At 54.5% G+C, this 18,536-nt stretch overlaps 1 long non-coding RNA gene across 1 annotated transcript in view; it reads right to left on the bottom strand.

Annotated features, from left to right (window-relative positions):
- LOC132813924 (uncharacterized) overlaps positions 1-3,295 on the bottom strand; it is a 43,509-nt gene extending 40,214 nt beyond the window's left edge. Inside the window, exon 1 of the long non-coding RNA XR_009644216.1 lies at positions 3,199-3,295. This is a non-coding gene — a long non-coding RNA (uncharacterized LOC132813924). The remainder of the gene's footprint in view (positions 1-3,198) is intronic.
- Positions 3,296-18,536: the final 15,241 nt, after the last annotated feature.

The following is an 18,536-nucleotide window of genomic DNA, read 5'->3' as shown; positions in this document are numbered from 1 at the left end:
TTCTGATTCAGTATGTGGATGTACCTACTAGAGTAGGTGCAAAACCTGACCTACTCGTAGGAAATAAGGCAGGGCAGGTGACTGAGGTGTCAGTGGGGGAACACTTTGGGGCCAGCGACATAATTCTATTTGTTTTAAAATAGTGATGGAAAAGGATAGACCAGATCTAAAAGTTGATGTTCTAAATTGGAGAAAGGCCAATTTTGACGGTATTAGGCAAGAACGTTTGAAAGCTGATTGGAGGCAGATGTTCACAGCTAAAAGGACGGCTGGAAAATGGGAAGCCTTCAGAAATGAGATAACAAGAATCCAGAGAAAGTATATTCCTGTCAGGGTGAAAGGGAAGGCTGGTAGGTATAGGGAATTCTGGATGACTGAACAATTGAGCGTTTGGTTCAGAAAAAGAAGGAAGCACATGTCAGGCATAGACAGGAAAGTTCGAGGGAATCCTTAGAAGAGTATAAAGGCAGTAGGAGTATACTTAAGAGGGAAATCAGGAGGGCAAAATGCGTACATGAGATAGATCTGACAAATAGAATTAAGGAGAATGCAAAGGGTTTTAACAAATATATTAAGGAAAAAAGGGTAACTAGGGAGAGGATAGGGCCCCACAAAGATCAGCAAGGCTACCCTTGTGTGGAGCCAAAGAAAATGGCAGAGATATTAAATGAATATTTTGCATCAGTATTTACTGTAGAAAAGGATATGGAAGATATAGACTATACGGAAATCGATGGTGACATCTTTCAAAATGTCCAGATTACAGAGGAGGAAGTGCTGGATGTCTACAAACGGTTAAAGGTGATTAAATCCCCAGGACCTGATCAGGTGTACCCGAGAAATCTGTGAGAAGCTAGAGAAGTGATTGCTGGGCCTCTTGCTGAAATATCTGTATCCTCGATAATCACAGGTGAGGTGCCGGAAGACTGGAGGTTGGCAAACGTGGTGCCACTGTTTAACAAGGGTGGTAAGGACAAGCCAGGGAACTATAGACCAGTGAGCCTGAACTCAGTGTTGGGCAAGTTGTTGGAGGGAATCCTGAGGGACAAGATGCACATGTATTTGCAAAGGCAAGGACTGGCTTGGCTTTGTGCGTGGGAAATCATCTAGAATCCGGAATTCCTGATGAAGGGCTTGTGCCCGAAACGTCAAATTTCCTGTTCCTTGGATGCTGCCTGACCTGCTGCGCTTTAACCAGCAACACATTTTCAGTATGGGAAATCATGTCTCATAAACTTGATTGAGTTTTTTGAAGAAGTAACAAAGAATATTGAGGAGGGCAGAGTGATAGATGTGATCTATGTAGACTTCAGTGAGGCATTCAACAAGGTTCCCTATGGGAGACTGATTAGCAAGGTTAGATCTCCTGGAATACAGGGAAAACTAGCCATTTGGATACAGAACTGGCTCGAAGGTAGAAGACAGAGAGTGGTGGTGGGGGTTGTTTTTAGGACTGGAGGCCTGTGACCAGTGGAGTGCCACAAGGGTTGGTGCTGGGTCCTCTACTTTTGTCATTTACATAAATGATTTGGATGCGAGCATAAGAGGTACAGTTAGTAAGTTTGCAAATGACACCAAAATTGGAAGTCTAGTGTTCAGCGAAGAGGGTTACAACAGGATCTGGACCAGACGGGACAATGGGCTAACTGGCAGATGGAGTTCAATTCAGATAAATGCATGTGCTGCATTTTGGGAAACCAAGTTTGAGCAGGACTTATTCACGTAATGGTAAGGTCCTACGGAGTGTTGCTGACCAAAGAGACCTTGGAGTGCAGGTTCATAGCTCCTTGAAAGTAGAGTCGCAGGTAAATAGGATAGTGAAGGTGGCATTTGGTATGCTTTTCTTTATTGGTCAGAGTATTCAGTACAGGAGATGGAAGGTCATATTGCGGCTGTACAGGACATTGGTTAGGGCACTGTTGGCATATTTTATGCAATTCCAGTCTCCTTCCTATCGGAAGAATTGTTGTGAAATTTGAAAGGGTTCAGAAAAGATTTATAAGGATGTTGCCAGGGTTGGAGGATTTGAGCTACAGGGAGAGGCTGAACAGGCTGGGGTGGTTTTCCCTGGAGCATCGGAGGCTGAGGGGTGACCTTACAGAGGGTTACAAAATTATGAGGGCATGGATAGGATAGGATAAATAGACAAAGTCTTTTCCCTGGGGTCAGGGAGACAAGAACTCGAAAGCATAGGTTTAGTGTAAGAGGGCAAAGATATAAAAGAGACCTAAGGGGCAGCTTTTTCACACAGAGATATGGAACGAGCTGCCAGAGGATGTGGTGGAGGCTGGTACAATTGCAACATTTAAGAGGCATTTGGATGGGTATATGATTAGAAGGGTTTGGAGGGATATGGGCCGGGTGCTGGCAGGTGCGACTAGACTGGGTTGGGATAACTGGTCGGCATGGACGGGTTGGACCGAAGGGTCTGTTTCCATGCCGTACGTGTCTATGACTGTATCACTCATGGAGGTTATAGAAATAAACTGTATGGTTGCGTCTGGAGGAGATTAAAGGTATAAAGGTTTGTAGTTACTGAAGGAAATTACATCAATTGGGACCAGCAGAGTTTACAGAGACTGAGTGCGTTTCAGAGACAGGAAGAGCTCATAGTCATCATTAGAAATGCAGAAACTAATTTATGAGAGAAGCAGGGTCACTCTGCTTTGTGCCCAGAGATAAGGAGGAGTCTAACAGCTGGAGGAGGTTACTAAGGCACAGAGCTTTTTTGTTGTCATGACGGGGAAGGTTACTGAGATCATGAAAGCAGTAGGAGTTCAAAAAAGTCACAAAGACAGGGAGGTTTTTCAGGTCTGGAAAGGACTACACTGACAGGGATGGCTTAAGGAACTGAGGAGTTGTTTTTCTTCAGTTAAGGAGAGATGTGACAGAACCAAGGATTAAAGGCAAAGGCAGAAACTTGGAGAGTTTTACTGATATGAGGAGCTTACAGGGATAAGCAGGATTGTAGGGGCTGATAGAGATAGGGGAAGTGGTATCAATGAAACAGACAGTGGAGAAAATGACAGACATAGGGAGGGTTCTGTGGAACAGATGAATTTACAGAGAAGGTGGTGATAATGAAGCCTGAGATTTTTCTCATGTTCCTTGCCCAGCATTGTTCCTACATCATGCCCTCAGGGACTGAATTAATGCCCATGAACCCCTCCCTGTACTGTTTACTGTGAGTGATCTTACCGGCTGCAGGATTCACTGAAGGATCCAGATCTCACTCTCCATCTCTCTCTGGCTGACCAACCGTCTTCAATGTGGTGATGGACGAGACAGGAATTGGGAATTCTGTTGAGTCAGGGACATCAGGAATACCTACAGGAGACAGAGAAGTAGACAGAATGGGAAATTAGACTAATGCAATGAAGGTTACCCATGGAGAATGTCACTGAGTCCCACAGAGATCTGGAAAATCCCAGTCTGCATCTATGGACTGTGCAGTTGCTTCCCTCTGGAGTGGGGAATGCTGTTGGCTCAGGATCTGGAGTAGCTGCAAGAGTGAGAGGCGCTGACCGAGGCAGCAATTAGACCCACACAGTGAGGGATATCACATGGAGAGAGGCTGAGTGATATCAGCAGAGTGCTGGAAGGTGTCAGGATCACACAATGGTATCATTAGAAGTGGTTCTGACCAGTGAGCACTGCTCCCAGTACTCAGGGAGGACTGAGCTATTTTATTGGGATAGGCTCCTCTGGTACCAGGATTATGCAGTGTGCTATAAACGGACACAGATGAGGAGGGGGACAGGTCTGAGGTGAATGGAAATTCCCAAGACCAAAGAGAAAGGTTGAAATATTGGAACACCATGGAGATGTGGATGAAGACCAAAAGAAAGAAACAGTAAAGGACGGAGTTTAATTAAAATACGACATTATCAAACAGATTTGTGACAGGAAATTATTGGTTAAAATAAAGTAAATGCCATTTCCGCCCCTCAGCATTCCTCATACACCACAAGTGACATCACTTCCGCCCCTCACATCATCGCTGATGTCACACACTCAATGACTTCCGCGCCCCCCCCACTGCCGTGTTTGCCAACACTTCTGTCCCCACCAACACCACTCACCTGCATTCTGCTGACACCACCCCCAGGTCCCACTGTCACCATCCCTGCCCCGAGAACCCTGAAAGGAGCAACACCCCTGCTCATGACTCCATCCCCATCCCCCCTAACACAACAACCACTCCAGTTACAGGCTCCGTCCCCTCCCCCAGCTCCACACCTACGCCTGGTCCCAGCTCCCAGTCCTGCCAAGTTTTCACCATCCCCCCCGACCTCCCCCTCACTGATGACGAATGATCAGTCCTCAGCAAAGGCCTCACCTTTATTCCCCTCCGTCCAAACATCAATTAATTTAATATACGCCGTGACATCGAACACTTCTCCCACCGCCTCCGCCTCAGAGCTTATTTTGATAATGAAAATTCCCGCCTATTTTCTGAGAACCCCTTTTCCGGCCTCCAACACACTCCATCCACCTGGACACCCCAAGCTGGCTTATTACCTGCCTTCGATCTCTTCATTTCCAACTTTCACCGAGACATTAACCGCCTCAACCTATCTACCCCCTCATCCACTCCAACCTCTCACCCTCACAACGTGCAGCCCTCCACTCCCTCCGCTCCAATCCCGACCTAACCATCAAACCAGCAGATAAAGGGGGTGCAGTGGGAGTCTGGCGCACTGACCTCTACACCACTGAAGCCATGATGCCAACTCAAAGACACCTCCTCCGACCACCCCCTTTACCATGACCCACCTCCCATTACCAAACCGTCATCTCCCAGAGCATACAGAACCTCATCACCTCAGGAGGAGATCTCCCACCCACAGCTTCCAACCTGATTGTCCGGGATCCCCCACTGCCCGGTTCGACCTCCTTCCCACGATCCACAAGCCTGACCACCCTGGCCGACCCATTGTCTCAGCATGCTCCTACCCGACCGAACTCATGTCTACCTACCTCGACATTGTCCTATCCTCCAGTCCAGGAACTGTCCACATTCGTTCGCGACACCACCCACACCCTCCACTCCTCCAAGACTTCCGTTTCCCTGGCCCCCAACGCCTCATCTTCACAGTGGATATCCAATCCCTCTACATCTCCATCCACCATGACCAGGACCTCCAAAGCCCTCCGTTTCTTCATCTCCCGAAGTCCACAACCGTACCCTTCCACCGATACTCTCATTCGTTTGGCTGAACTGGTCCTCACCCTTAACAATGTTTCCTTCAAATCCTCCCACTTCCTCCAGACCAAAGGGGTAACCATGGGCACCCGCATGGGCCCCAGCTATGCCTGTCTCTTTGTTGGCTACGTAGAACAGTCCGTCTCCTGGAGTTACAATGGCACCATTTCCCACGTCTTCCTCCGCAACTTTGATGACTGCATTGGCGCCACCTCGTGCTCCCGCGAGGAGGTTGAGCAATTCATCAACTTCACCAATACATTCCACCCTGACCTTAAATTTACCTGGACCATCTCTGATACCTCCCTCCCCTTCCTGGCACTCTCCATCCCCTTATGACAACTGACTTGACACCGACATTTTTTACAAACCTACCGACTCCCACAGATGCCTAGATTACATATCTTCCCACCCCACCGCCTGCAAAATTCCCAACCCCTATTCCCAATTCCTCCATCTCCGCCGTACCTGCTCCCATGTGGGCCAGTTCCACCACAGAACACACCAGATAGCCTCCTTCTTTACAGATCGGAATTTCCCTTCCCACATGGTAAAAGATGCCCTCCAATGCATCTCGTCCACATCCCGCACCTCCGCCTTCAAACCCCATCCCTCCAACCGTAACAAGGACAGAATGCCCCTGGTGCTCACCTTTCACCCTACCTACCTTCACATAAACCAAATCCTCCGCCGCCATTTCCACCACCTCCAAACGGACCCCACCACCAGTGATATATTTCCCTCCCCAACCCTCTCCACTTTATGCAAAGACCATTCCCTCATTGACTACGTGGTTAGTTTCACGCCCCCCAAAACCCACCCTTCCTTCCTGGTACCTTCTCCTGCCACCGCAGGAACTGTAAAACATGTGCCCACACTTCCTCCCTCACCTCTATCCAAGGCCCCAAAGGAGCCTTCCACATCCATCAAAGTTTTACCTGCACATCCACCAATATCATTTATTGTGTCCGTTGCTCCCGATGCGGTCTCCTCTACATTGGGGAGACTGGACACCTCCTAGCAGAGCACTTTAGGGAACATCTCTGGTACACCCGCACCAATCAACCCCACCGCCCTGTGACCCAACATTTCAACTCCCCCTCCCACTCTGCCGAGGACATGCAGGCCCTGGGCTTCCTCCACCACCACTTCCTCACCACCTGACGCCTGGAGGAAGAACGCCTCACCTTCCGCCTCGGAACACTTCAACCCCAGGGCATCAATATGGACTTCACCAGTTTCCTCATTTCCCCATCCCCCATCTCACCCCACCTCCAGCCTTCCAGCTCAGCACCGCCCTCATGACCTGCCCTATTGGCTTATCTCCCTTCCCACCTATCCACTCCATCCTCATCTCTGACCTATCACCCCCATCCCCAACCCCATTCACCCATTGTACTCATTTCTACCTTCCCCCATCCTCCACTCTGACCTATCACCTTCTTCTGCACCCCATTCACCTATTGTTGCCCCCTCTCATTTATCTCCCCACTCTGCAGGCACCCTGCCTGTGTTCCTGATGAAGGGCTTTTCAAATACATTTCAAATATGTGGAGGGACTATTGGGAAGGGAGGAGGTTACAGCGATAGGACCTGTTACAGGAATTAAAAATTATTGAAGACACTGGACCACAAGACATGCCAAAGATACAGTATTGCAGAGTAGTGAGTTTTAATATAGAACTTACATTGGGGCGGTGATTGAGTCTGGGGTGTGTGTGCACTGTGCTCCCCTCTAGCACTGTATCTATGTCATGTTGTGTTAACAAATGTTTGGAGCCCTCTCATTGTTCTTTGCTCTGTGCACTGTGGGGGGCCTTACCTCACTAAAGGATTTATTGAAGGCTCCAGATCTCCCTGCCCTTTGTCTCTCTCTGGCAGACCAACTGCGTTCAATGTGGTGATGGACAATCCACCCAGCAGCTGGGAAGGCTATTGAGTCAGGACTTTCCTGAGTAACTACAGGAGACAGAGAAATAGACAGAATGGGAAATTAAACAGATGCAGTGAGGGTTACACACGGAGAATGGCACTGAGTCCCACAGAGATCTGTAAAATGGAGCGATATTAAGTAATAGTCCCAGATTGCTGGAAGATGTCAGGATCACACAGTCATGTTGGAAGAATGGGTTTAGCTTCATGATGCCCTGGTATCAGTGCTCAGGGATGAGCACCCAGTGAGCAGGTGAAGTGATGGCCTAGTGGTATTTTTGCGAGAGAATATATCCAAAACCTCAGCTAATATTCAGGGGAGGCAGGATTGAATCCCGCCATCTGAAAAGGAGACATTTGAAATCAATAATTTTAAAAATAATTATTAACAATCCACAATTAAGTATGAAACCACTACTGAAGTGTAACAAATCCAAACACTTGTCCTTTAGAGAAGGACATCTGCCCATCCTGACCTGGTCTGCACGACGTACCCACAGCAAAGTGTTTGCCTCTCAATGACCCTCTGAAATGGCCGAGCAAGTTACTCAGCTCAAGGGCTTCTAGGGCTGGGCAAGAAAGGCTGGTCAGCAAGAGACACCCACATCCCAGACCTGATTTACAAAAAAAAAATCTATTAGGATGGTCCCCCTGGAACTGTGCTGGGACCTGTGTCCTGGCCAGTCATGTCGGTAGGTTTATGGACAGGGCATTAAACTGACAGAGAGGATGCAGGTGAAAGGAGCTTTCCAAATCCAAAGGGAAAAGGTGAAGCAATGGAACAACATGGGAATGTGGCTGAAGAGAAGCAGAAAGGAACAGGATGGGACAGAGTTTAACTAAAATTGTACATCAGCAAATAGATTTGTGACAGAAAATTGTGGAAGAGAGGATATTATTTTTTTTTAATGGACAATGTTGCTGTAATAAGGTCGATGGATTTGTGACACAGAGATAAAAGAGATTTAGACACCAGGGAGACATGGATACAGGGTGAACAAAAATATTCAGTGGTTCGTAATCTCATGAAAACCCAGGCAAAAATGGGCAACGTTATCAATAATGGATAACAAAGGCATTACAGAGAAAGCATTTGGCCGCAGATCATGAAGTAGAGTCAGTCTGAATATAAACTCTGGCTACTACTTGCCAAGGACACAAGCAGCAGTTTTAGCCACCAGACAGCATTCCATTGCTCATCACTGCATTAAACAGGAACTCATTGGAATTTTTTAACAAAGGCATTGTGATAATTTTGGAAATCTTCAATATTTGTATAATCTGGGACAATCACACGGTCAACATTGATATTGGAAATGGAGTTCGGTTAATTTTTTTTCAGTGTTTCTTTGAAAAACACATTGTGCAACTGTTAAGGGACATAACTATCGCAGAGCGACCGTGTAATGAAACTTAGTGAATGAGTAATGTCACCTGCAGAGATCCTTCGGGAAATTGTAATAAAGTGCAGTTTAAATAAATATAAAGTTTTAAAGTGAATCACAAAAAGGGCAATCACAAAACTAGGAACAAAAATAGCCAATTACATGAGTTTGAGAGGAGAACTGACCAAGGTAAACAGGCTAAACAAACTGAAATATGTGCCTGTAAATGAACAGTGGAAAACATTTGAAGGGACAATGCAAAACACTCAACAAAAGGACATTCAATTGAAACAGTAAAAACCTCAGCAAGAAATTCCCACTGATCCCTCACTCAGGACAAAAGGGATCATACTAGATTATGAGGCTGAGAAGATCACCAAAAAGTACTTCAAATCCTGAAGTGAGAGAGTGCTTTAGAAGTAAATGTTAAATGGATTGCAAAGGGTCTGGTAGCAGGAGGAGTGCTGTGGGAATGGGAACCACGGTCAGGGTGGAAAGGAACAGGGAGAGGTGAAGGTGCTGGAGATGGTGAGAGTGTTACAGAGAGTGGTCAGGGTGTTACAAAGCCAGTCTGAATTGCTGCAGCTGGAGGGGTTTGCCGAGGTAGGGAGGGACATAGGTATTTTTATTTATTCATTCATGGGGTGTGGGTGTCACTGCCTGGAACAACGTTCTTTGACCCCACTGCTAATTACCCAGAGGGCAGCTCAGAGTCAGCCATATTGCTGTGGGTGTGGAGTCACATGTTAGCCAGACCAGGTTAGAATATTTGATGTCCTTCCCTAAAGGAGGTCAGTGAACCAGATGAGTTCTTCCCGCTGATCAACAATGCTTTTATAGTGGCCTGACCAATGTCTTGTACAGATACAACATGACATCCCAACTCCTACGCTCAGTGCTCTGCCCAATGAAGGAAACCATCCCAAACGCCTGCTTCACCAGCCTGTCTACCTGTGACACCACATTCAAAGAACTGTGTACCTGGGTCACTGGATCTCTGACTGAAAACACTACCCAGGGCCCGAACAATAACTGTACAAGTCCCACCCTGGTTTGTTTCACCAAAATGGAACACTTCACATTTATCTAATTAAACTCCATCTGCTATTCTTCAGCCCACTATCCCAGCAGTACTGTTCATCCAGGGACACACACACACACACACACACACACACACACAGCGAGGAAGGGACACGGACACACACAGCGAAGGGGGGAACATGCATCCGCACACACACACACACACACACACAGACACAGCGAGGGAAAGGACACTCACACACAGTGAGGGGAGGACATGCACACACATACACACACACACACACAGTGAGGGACACACACACGAGGGAGGGACACACACACAGTGAGGGACACACACACAGTGAGGGACACACACACAGCGAGGGACACACACACAGCGAGGGACACACACACACACACACACAGCAAGGGACACACACACACACACAGCGAGGGAGGGGGGACACGCGCACACACACAGCGAGGGAGGGACACACACACAGCGAGGGAAGGGGGCACACACGCACACACACACACACACAGTGAGGGACGGACACGCACACATACACAGCGAGGGAGGGACACACACACACACAGCGAGGGAGGGGGACACGCACACACAGCGAGGGAGGGACAAACGCACACACACACAATGAGGGAGGGGGACACGCACACACACACACAGCGAGGGAGGGGGACACGCACACACAGCGAGGGAGGGGGACACACGCAAACACACACACACACACACAGTGAGGGAGGGACACGCACACACACACAGCGAGGGAGGGACATGCGCGCACACAGCGAGGGAGGGACACACACACACACACACAGCGAGGGAGGGGGGACACAAACAGCGTGGGAGGGGGACATGCACACAGTGGGGGGGGACACGCACACAGTGAGGGGGACACACACACACAGTGAGGGGGGGGACACGCACACACATACACACACACACACACAGTGAGGGACACACACACGAGGGAGGGACACACACACAGTGAGGGACACACACACAGCGAGGGACACACACACAGCGAGGGACACACACACACACACACACACACAGCAAGGGACACACACACACACACAGCGAGGGAGGGGGGACACGCGCACACACACAGCGAGGGAGGGACACACACACAGCGAGGGAAGGGGGCACACACGCACACACACACACACACACACAGTGAGGGACGGACACGCACACATACACAGCGAGGGAGGGACACACACACACACAGCGAGGGAGGGGGACACGCACACACAGCGAGGGAGGGACAAACGCACACACACACAATGAGGGAGGGGGACACGCACACACACACACAGCGAGGGAGGGGGACACGCACACACAGCGAGGGAGGGGGACACACGCAAACACACACACACACACACACAGTGAGGGAGGGACACGCACACACACACAGCGAGGGAGGGACATGCGCGCACACAGCGAGGGAGGGACACACACACACACACACACACACAGCGAGGGAGGGGGGACACAAACAGCGTGGGAGGGGGACATGCACACAGTGGGGGGGGACACGCACACAGTGAGGGGGACACACACACACAGTGAGGGGGGGGACACGCACACAGCGAGAGGGACACACACACACACACGCACACAGCGAGGGACACACACACACACACGCACACAGCGAGGGGGGGGGACACACACAGCGAGAGGGACACACACACACACACACACACACACACGCACACAGCGAGGGGGGGACACGTACACAGCGAGGGTGGGGACGTGCACATAGCGAGGGGGGGGACACGCACACAGCGAGGGGGGGACACGCACACAGCGAGGGGGGGACACGCACACAGCGGGGGGGGACACGCACACACAGCGAGGGAGGGGACGTGCACACACAGCGAGGGGGAGAGACACGCACACACAGGGAGGGTGGGGGGACACACACACACAGAGCGAGGGAGGGGACACACACACACAAACATACACAGTGAGGGAGGGACACGCACAGATACACAGCGAGGGAGGGACAGACACAGCGAGGGAGGGGGACACTCACACAGCGAGGGAGGGGGACACGCACATAGCGAGGGGGGGACACGTACACAGCGAGGGTGGGGACGTGCACACAGCGAGGGAGGGGGTGCGCACACAGCAAGGGAGGGGGACACGCACACACACAGTGAGGGAGGGACACGCGCGCGCACGCATATACACACACACACACACACACACACACACACACACACACACAGAGCGAGGGAGGGACACACACACACAGCGAGGGAAGGGGGCGCACACACACACACAGTGAGGGACGGACACGCACACACACACAGCGAGGGAGGGACACGCACACACACAGCGAGGGAGAGGGACACGCACACAATGGGGGGGGACATGCACACACACAGCAGGGGGTGACACACATAGCGAGGGGGACACACACACACACACACACACACATCGAGGGAGGGGGACGCGCACACAGCGAGGGAGGGGGACACATGCACACACACACACACACACACACGCACGCACAGTGAGGGAGCGGGACACACACAGAGCGAGGGGGGGAACACACACACACACAGTGATGGACGGACACGCACACGTACACAGTGAGGGAGGGACACGCACACACACACAGCGAGGGAGGGACATGCGCGCACACACAATGAGGGAGGGGGACACGCACACACAGCAGGGGGGACACACACAGCGAGGGGGGACACACACAGCGAGGTAGGGGGACACACACACACACAGCGAGTGGGAGACACACACAGCGAGGGAGGGACACGCACAAACACAGCAAGGTAGGGGACATACACAAACACACAGCGAGGGAGGGACACGCGCACACACAGCGAGGGAGGGGGACACACACACACAGCGAGGTAGGGGGACACACAAACACAGCGAGGGAGGGACACGCACAAACACAGCAAGGTAGGGGACACACACAAACACACAGCGAGTGAGGGGGACACACACACACAGAGGGAGGGGGACACACACACACAGAGGGAGGGGGACAGACACAAACAAACACACACAGCGAGGGAGGGACACGCACACACACAGCGAGGGAGGGACACACACTCACAGCGAGGGAGGGGGACAGACACAAACACAGCGAGGGAGGGGGACACACACAAACACCGCGAGGGAGGGGGGACACACACACAGCGAGGGAGGGACACACACAGCGAGGGAGGGACACACGCACACACACAGCGAGGGAGGGGAACACACACAGCAAGGGAGGGACATGCACACACAGCGGGGGAGGGACATGCACACACAGCGGGGGAGGGACACGCACACACAGCGAGGGAGGGGGACACGCACACACAGCGAGGGAGGGGGACACGCACACACAGCGAGGGAGGGGGGACACACACAGCAAGGGGGTGGGACACACACACAGCGAGGGAGGGACACACACACACAGCGAGGGAGGCACACGTGCACACACAGCCAGGGAGGGACACGCACACACACAGTGAGGGAGGGACACGCACACATACACAGCGAGGGAGGGACAGACACAGCGAGGAGGGGGACACACACAGCGAGGGAGGGGGACAGACACAAACACACACAGCGAGGGAGGGACACACACACACAGCGAGGGAGGGGGACAGACACAAACACAGCGAGGGAGGGGGACACACACAAACACCACGAGGGAGGGGGACACACACAAACACCACGAGGGAGGGACACACACAGCGAGGGAGGGACAGACACAGCGAGGGAGTGGGACACTCACACAGCGAGGGAGGGGGAACACACACACACAGCGAGGGGGGGACACACACACAGAGCGAGGGAGGGACTCACACACACGCGCGCGCGCGCACACAAACAAACACACACACACACACACAGCGAGGAAGGGACACACAGACACACACACCGAGCGGGTGGGACACACACAGCGAGGGGGTGGGACACACACAGCGAGGGGGTGGGACATACACACAGCGAGGGAGGGACACGCACACGGACACAGCGAGGGAGGGACACCGACACGCACACACAGCGAGGGAGGGGGCGCACGCACACACACACACACACACACACACACACACACACACACACACACAGCGAGGAAGGGGGACACACACACAGTGAGGGAGGGACACACACACACACACACACACACACCCACACACACACACACACACACACACACACACACAGAGCGAGGAAGGGACGCACACACACACACACACAGCGAGCAGGTGGGACACAAACAGCGAGGGGGTGGGACACACACACACAGCGAGGGAGGGACACGCACGCACACACACACACACACACACACACACAGCGAGGGACACACACACACACACACACACACACACAGCGAGGGAGGGGACACACACAGCGAGGGAGGGGACACACACACACACACACACACACAGCGAGGGAGGGGACACACACAGCGAGGGAGGGGACACACACAGCGAGGGAGGACACACACACACACACAGCGAGTGAGGGGGGACACACACAGAGCGAGAGAGGGACATGCGCGCACACACACAGCAAGGGAGGGGGACACGCGCAATCACACAGCGAGTGGGGACACACACACACATAGCGAGGGGGTGGGACGCACACACAGTGAGGGAGGCACACATGCGCACACAGCGAGGGGGGGGGACACGCACACACACAGCGAAGGAGGGACACACACACACACACACACAGCGAGGGAGGGACACACACACACACGCATACACACACGCACAGCGAGGGAGGGACATGGACACGCACACACAGCAAGGGAGGGGGCACACACCCACACATACACATACACAGCGAGGGATGGGGACACACACACACATACAGAGCGAGCGGGTGGGGGACACACACAGCGAGGGAGGGACACACACACACACACACACACACACAGAGAGCGAGGGAGGGGACACACACAGCGAGGGAGGGGACACACACACACAGCGAGTGAGGGGGACACACACAGCGAGGGGAGGGACACAAACAGCGATGGGGACACACACACACACACACACACACACAGAGCGAGGGAGGGACATGCGCGAACACACAGCGAGGGGGGGGAAACGCGCAATCACACAGCGAGTGGGGGGGGACACACAGCGAGGGGGGGAGAACACACACAGCGAGGGGGGGACACACATAGCGAGGGGGGGACAAACAGCGAGGGGGGGACACACAGCGAGGGGGTGGGACCCACACACAGCGAGGGAGGCACACATGCACACACAGGGAGGGGCGGACACACACACACACACACACACACACAGCGTGGGGTGGGGACACGTACACACAGCGAGGGGGGGGACACGCACACACACACACACACACACACACACACAGAGAGCGAGGGAGGGGACACACACAGCGAGGGAGGGGACACACACACACAGCGAGTGAGGGGGACACACACAGCGAGGGGAGGGACACAAACAGCGATGGGGACACACACACACACACACACACACACACACAGAGCGAGGGAGGGACATGCGCGAACACACAGCGAGGGGGGGGAAACGCGCAATCACACAGCGAGTGGGGGGGAACACACAGCGAGGGGGGGAGAACACACACAGCGAGGGGGGGACACACATAGCGAGGGGGGGACAAACAGCGAGGGGGGGACACACAGCGAGGGGGTGGGACCCACACACAGCGAGGGAGGCACACATGCACACACAGGGAGGGGCGGACACACACACACACACACACACACACAGCGTGGGGTGGGGACACGTACACACAGCGAGGGGGGGGACACGCACACAGCGAGGGAGGGACACACACACACACGCACAGCGAGGGAGGGACATGCACACACACACACACATACACACAGCGAGGGAGGGGGACACACACAGCGAGGGAGGCACACGTGCGCACACAGCGAGGGGGGGGACACGCACACACACAGCGAGGGGGGGACACGCACACACAGCGAAGGAGGGACACGCACACACACACACACACACGCACAGCGAGAGAGGGACGCGGACACGCACACACAGCGAGGGAGGGGGACACACACACACACGCATAGCGAGGGAGTGTCACGGACACGCACACACAGCAAGGTAGGGGGCACACACCCACACATACACATACACAGCGAGGGATGGGGACCCACACACACATACAGAGCGAGCGGGTGGGGGACACACACAGCGAGGAAGGGACACACACACACACACAGCGAGGGAGGGGACACACACAGCGAGGGAGGCACACGTGCGCACACAGCGAGGGGGGGACACGCACACACACAGCGAAGGAGGGACACACACACACACACACACACGCACAGCGAGGGAGGGACGCGGACACGCACACACAGCGAGGGAGGGGGCACGCACACACAGCGAGAGATGGGGACACACACACAGCGAGGGAGGGGGGGACACACACACACATATGCACACGCACAGCGAGGGAGGGACACGGACACGCACACACAGCAAGGGAGGGGGCACACACCCACACACACATACACAGCGAGGGATGGGGACACACACACACAGAGCGAGCGGGTGGGACACACACACAGTGAGGGAGGGACACACACACACACACAGCGAGGGATGGGGACACACATAGCGAGGGTGGGACACACACACAGCGAGGGTTGGGTGGACACACGCACGCACACACACACACACACACACACACACACAGTGAGCGGGTGGGACACACACAGCTAGGGGGAGGGACACACACACAGCGAGGGGGAGGGACACACACACAGCAAGGGAGGGGGCACACACTCAGACACACACACACACACACAGCGAGCGAGTGGGACACACACAGCGAGGGAGTGGGACACACACACACAGCGAGGGAGGGACATGGACACGCACACACAGCGAGGGAGGGGGCACACTCACACTCACACACACACAGCGAGGGATGGGGACACACACACACACACACACACACACACATTGAGGGAGCGGGACACACACAGAGCGAGGGAGGGGGTGGACACACACACAGTGAGGGACGGACACGCACACATACACAGTGAGGGAGGGATATGCGCGCACACACAATGAGGGAGGGGGACACGCACGCACACACAGCAGGGGGGACACACACAGCGAGGTAGGGGGACACACACAGCGAGGTAGGGGGACACACACAAACACAGCAAGGTAGGGGACATACACAAACACACAGCGAGGGAGGGACACGCGCACACAGCGAGGGAGGGGGACACACACAGCAAGTAGGGGGACACACACACAGCGAGGGGGGGACACGCGCACACACAGCGAGGGAGGGGGACAGACACAAACACAGCGAGGGAGGGGGACACACACACACACACATATGCACACGCACAGCGAGGGAGGGACACGGACACGCACACACAGCGAGGGAGGGGGACACACACAAACAAACACACACACAGCGAGGAAGGGACATGCACACAGCGAAGGGGGGGACACGCACACAGCGAGGGAGGGTGACACGCACACAGCGAGGGAGCGGGACACGGACACGCACACACACACACACAGCGAGGGAGGGAGGACTCACACAGCTAGTGAGGGGACTCACACACACAGCGAGGGGGACACACACACACAGCGAGGGGGGGACACACACACAGCGAGGGGGGGACACACACACAGCGAGGGGGGGACACACACACAGCGAGGGGGGGACACACACACACAGCGAGGGAGGGACACACACACACAGCGAGGGAGGGACACGCACACACACAGCGTGGGAGAGGGGGACATGCACATAGCGAGGGGGCGGGACACACACAGCGAGGAAGGGACACACTCACACAGCGAGTGAGGGCACACACACGCACACACACAGCGAGGGAGGGAAACGCACACACAGCGAGGGAGGGACACACACACACACACACACACACACAGAGCGAGGGAGGGGGGACACACACAGCGAGTGAGGGGGGACAGACACACACAGCGAGGGAGGGAAACGCACACACACACAGCGAGGGTGGGGGGGACACACAGCGAGCGGGTGGGACACACACAGCGAAGGGGTGGGACACACACACACACACACACACACACACAGTGAGGGAGGGGGACGCACACACACAGTGAGGGAGGGACACGCACAGATACACAGCGAGGGAGGGACAGACACAGCGAGGGAGGGGGACACACATACAGCGAGGTAGGGACACACACACAGAGCGAGGGAGGGGGACACACACACAACGAGGTAGGGACACACACACAGAGCGAGGGAAGGGGTGCACACACACACACAGTGAGGGACGGACACGCACACACACACAGCGAGGGAGGGACACGCACACAGCGAGGGAGGGACAAACGCACATACACAGCAGGGGGTGACACACACAGCGAGTGGGGGACACACACAGCGAGGTGGGACACACACAGCGAAGGTGGGGTACACACACAGCGAGGGGACACACACACACACACACACACAGAGCGAGGGAGGGGGTGGACACACACAGTGAGGGACGGACACGCGCACACACACAGTGAGGGAGGGACATGCGCGCACACACAATGAGGGAGGGGGACACGCACAGCGAGGTGGGGACACACACACACACACACACAGCGTGGGGTGGGGACACGTACACACAGCGAGGGGGGGGACACGCACACAGCGAGGGAGGGACACACACACACACGCACAGCGAGGGAGGGACATGCACACACACACACATACACACAGCGAGGGAGGGGGACACACACAGCGAGGGAGGCACACGTGCGCACACAGCGAGGGGGGGGACACGCACACACACAGCGAGGGGGGGACACGCACACACAGCGAAGGAGGGACACGCACACACACACACACACACACACACACGCACAGCGAGAGAGGGACGCGGACACGCACACACAGCGAGGGAGGGGGACACACACACACACGCATACACACACGCACAGCGAGGGAGTGTCACGGACACGCACACACAGCA

This window comes from Hemiscyllium ocellatum, unplaced genomic scaffold, assembly GCF_020745735.1.
Source record: "Hemiscyllium ocellatum isolate sHemOce1 unplaced genomic scaffold, sHemOce1.pat.X.cur. scaffold_540_pat_ctg1, whole genome shotgun sequence".
NCBI lineage: Eukaryota > Metazoa > Chordata > Chondrichthyes > Orectolobiformes > Hemiscylliidae > Hemiscyllium > Hemiscyllium ocellatum.
The sequence above is the reverse complement of the archived record's forward strand: the minus strand, read 5'-3'. Positions and strand labels throughout refer to the sequence as shown.